Source organism: Octopus sinensis, linkage group LG8, assembly GCF_006345805.1.
Source record: "Octopus sinensis linkage group LG8, ASM634580v1, whole genome shotgun sequence".
In the NCBI taxonomy this organism is placed as follows: Eukaryota; Metazoa; Mollusca; class Cephalopoda; order Octopoda; family Octopodidae; genus Octopus; species Octopus sinensis.
The window spans coordinates 43634082-43637589 of NC_043004.1; the positions used below are offsets into that span (position 1 = coordinate 43634082).

The 3508-nt window shown below is 33.7% G+C and overlaps 1 long non-coding RNA gene across 1 annotated transcript in view; it reads left to right on the plus strand.

Annotated features, from left to right (window-relative positions):
- The first annotated feature begins 328 nt into the window (after window positions 1-328).
- LOC118764432 overlaps window positions 329-3508 on the plus strand; it is a 23480-nt gene continuing 20300 nt past the window's right edge. The window contains exon 1 of the long non-coding RNA XR_005000244.1: window positions 329-470. This is a non-coding gene — a long non-coding RNA (uncharacterized LOC118764432). The remainder of the gene's footprint in view (window positions 471-3508) is intronic.

Here is a 3508-nt window from a genome sequence, read left to right on the forward strand (position 1 = left end):
AACCATTTTGTTGCACAATGGGTCTCCATCTTTCCTTTAATCTGAAACTACCGTCTTCCCAGAATTGAGATGGTTTCATGACAAAGAATTCATCAAGGTATCTTCATACGTAATCCAAGGAATTGAAATTTTTACCACTGCAGAGACCCAAATAAGGGGAGAACCGAAGAAGCAATATCTGGTGAATATGAAGTGGGGGGGTAACACATCCCAGCCGAACTGCAGCCATTTTTGTCTGGTTCCCAATGCATCAAGTGCCGAAAATGAACTTTCTTATCTTCCATTTTAAAGGGTTACAGAATTAACATAGGTTAAAGGAACATAAACCTTCTCCCACGAAACGATAGCTTAAACTGTGCCCTAAATGGAAGTGTACTCAAATTCTATTTTATGGACTCACCATGTTCTAAAATAAGTCGAAAGGTAAGCTACAATATATCGGCATGAACTTTCGGGACAACCCACTATATGTATTTTTTCCTGTGAATCTTCTGTTTTGTATTGTGTTGATTGGCGTAGCGTTTCCCCTTCCCTTATATAATTCAGATGGTAATTATGAGTTATATATTCCACTATTATATAACGTTGCGCTATACCTATGGTTTAAAGATTTGGAGCTTTATCCAAAAGCTTTTAAATGCATGTGCTGCCCAAGCATTCATAAGACGGCGAGCTGGGAGAATCATCAGCACGCCAGTCAAAATGCTTAGTGACATTTTGAATGTCTGTGTACAATGGGTCAAATTCCGCCAAGGCCGACTTTGCCTTTTACTCTATTCGAGGTCGTTAAATAAACACCATTTGATAATTAAGTTCGATGTAATCAACTTACCTCCTCTCACGAAATTGATGACGTTGTACCAATATTTGAAACCAGTATGTTGGATATTTTCTGATTATAGAAACCCATCCTGCTTTGTTATTATTTGTATGTTCTCTTTCATGGCTGTTGAGCATTCTTATAATGATATATGGAGAGTATTTGGTCTATTATTCCATACATGAATGAACTCCTGTTAGTGTCCATGCGCCTTTTATTGAATTCATATTTTTAATCTTATTCTTATTGTTGTTGTTATCATAGCTGTTCTTGTTGTTCATATTATTATTATTATTATTATATTATTATTATTATTATTATTATTATTATTATTATTATTATTATTATTGGTGTTTTTGATGTTGTCATTTCACCTCTAAAATTCCTCGATTTCAATTGCTCTGGCTAATGATGTAAGAGCGGACAACGACCTGTTGTGAAGACTCACAGGGTCTTTTTCCACGATACTTAACATCCAAGCACCAATCTCAAAATCTTCGTTGCCCCCCAATAAAGCAGATTTCTGAGTATGTTCTTCTCTCAAATTAATCTTAGTTACTCCAACAAGTAATCATTATTCATGGTGTGCCCGAATGCTTTACATGCGAATTCAATATCGTTGATACCCTGTTGCAAGCAGTTTCGTTTAGTTATCGAGAGCCTTTCTTAAAATCTCGACCTCCTCCTCACAGGATATTTGAATAAACGCAACTATCGTAGTTACACCACTCTGAAGGTAACCGGAAAATCTGTTGGTGACAGTACTATGGATCTTGTAACAACTGCGATTACTTTCGTTGTAACCCATTCTTTTTGTTTAGTAGTGTTGTTTGGTGAATAATTCCATCAAGAATTGTTAGGTCCTTTCTGTGAATTTCTATCTTATTTTGGATATTAATTTTCCATAGTTCTGCTTCGATACTCGCATTCTGGTGGATTTGAGGTAGTATGCACTTTCCTTTGGAGTCCCAGAAGCAGCCTTGGACCCTTTCGCTTTGACCGGCAGATTTTTAAAATAATTTATTTGTAACTAAACACTTTTAAACTTCGTATACTGGTAGTGTGTTACATAAAACATCTTTTTCTGTTGGCTTTCTTGAGAAAGTTCTGTAGTTTGTAAGCTTTTTCTTGTTAAATTTTTTGCATTTCGTTCATTTCAACCAATCAATGACGTCTCTTTAGGTGAATACAATTTCTGCGGTTGTTTGTCAATGCGGTGTCATATCAGTTTGTTACTGTTATTTACGACATATTTCATATCAGTTACGTTCGTATGAATAAAAGATTATCATTATTAAACTTTTATTAATAAACACATATTCTAAGTTCACAACGTATGCAGGTTTAATAACAGTGACAGATTGATATGACACCGTCAAAAAATGTTGTTGACAAAGAACCGGAGAAAGTGTATTCACCTCAATAGAGTCATTGATTTGTTGAAATTGCTGAAATGCAAGAAATTAAACAACAAATCGCTTACAAACTACAGAATTTTCTCAAGAAAGCCAAGAGAAAAAAATGTTTTATGCAATACATTCTACCAGTATACGAAGTTTAAAAGTGTTTAGTTACAAAGAAATTATTTTTAAAATCTGCCTGTCAAAGCGAAAAGATCCGCTGCCTTATATATCATATTATTCAGCCTTCTTTGTCATATTGATTTTTACTTCTATCTCCATTCTTCATTATAGTTGTTGCTCTCTTATTATAAGTCTAAATTGCGGGAGGTATAGTCGGTGAACCAAACTAAATTCGTCTATGAATTTTGATTCTTCGATTACATTCAGTTTTAATGCATCATAATCTTGGTTCCCGATTTCAGTACTCTAGCATTTAAATTTACTCCACATTCCTTCCCGTTTATTTTTTTTTTTTGTTGTTGTTTAATTTGGTTATTCACGTCGTTTTTATAAGTTTTATGTTTTTCTTCATGTTTTGCATTCCCATTATTGATATTAATTTTAGGTATTCTGTGAAGACGCTCGACTAGATATTCACATTTTTATTAGTTGCTATTATAGGATCATTTCGGTTTGAACGATAGTTTTTAACAATTTCTAGGTAACTAAAAAAATTTAAACTTCGAATACTGGTAGAATGTGTTTATAAACCATCTTTTTCTCTTGGATTTATTGATAAAATTCTGTAGATTGTAGTAATATTTTTCTTCTTTTTCTGCAATTTAAACCAAACACTGACGTCTATTTGAGGTGAAAACATTCTCTGCCGTATGAATATGTCCCTCGTTTAAGAAACAGATTGGGTTTATTTATATTTCTGAAGAAAAAAAGATACCCTTCTCCCACCCTTAACCCTAACCCTAAACCTAAACCTAAACCTAACCCTAACTAACCCTAACTAACCCTAACAAACCTTAACTAACCCTAACAATAAAGCAAATTGAAATACTAGGGTCATAATTATGGGTGACACTTTCATATGACACCGCTAGAAAAAACTGCCGTTCAAACCGAAAAGATCCGAATTATATATGGATGTGTTAATATCTTTAAGTTCGTCACTAATATTTTAATATTGGTGATAAACTGTGTTTCTATCAACACCGATACTAGCTTATATGAATAAGCTACTTTTGTCTGAGACATACTTGCTTCTCGCATTATACCCTGCTCTGCTAAACACTTCTGTTTTTATAATAATCAGCTTCTTAGAAAATTTCACACT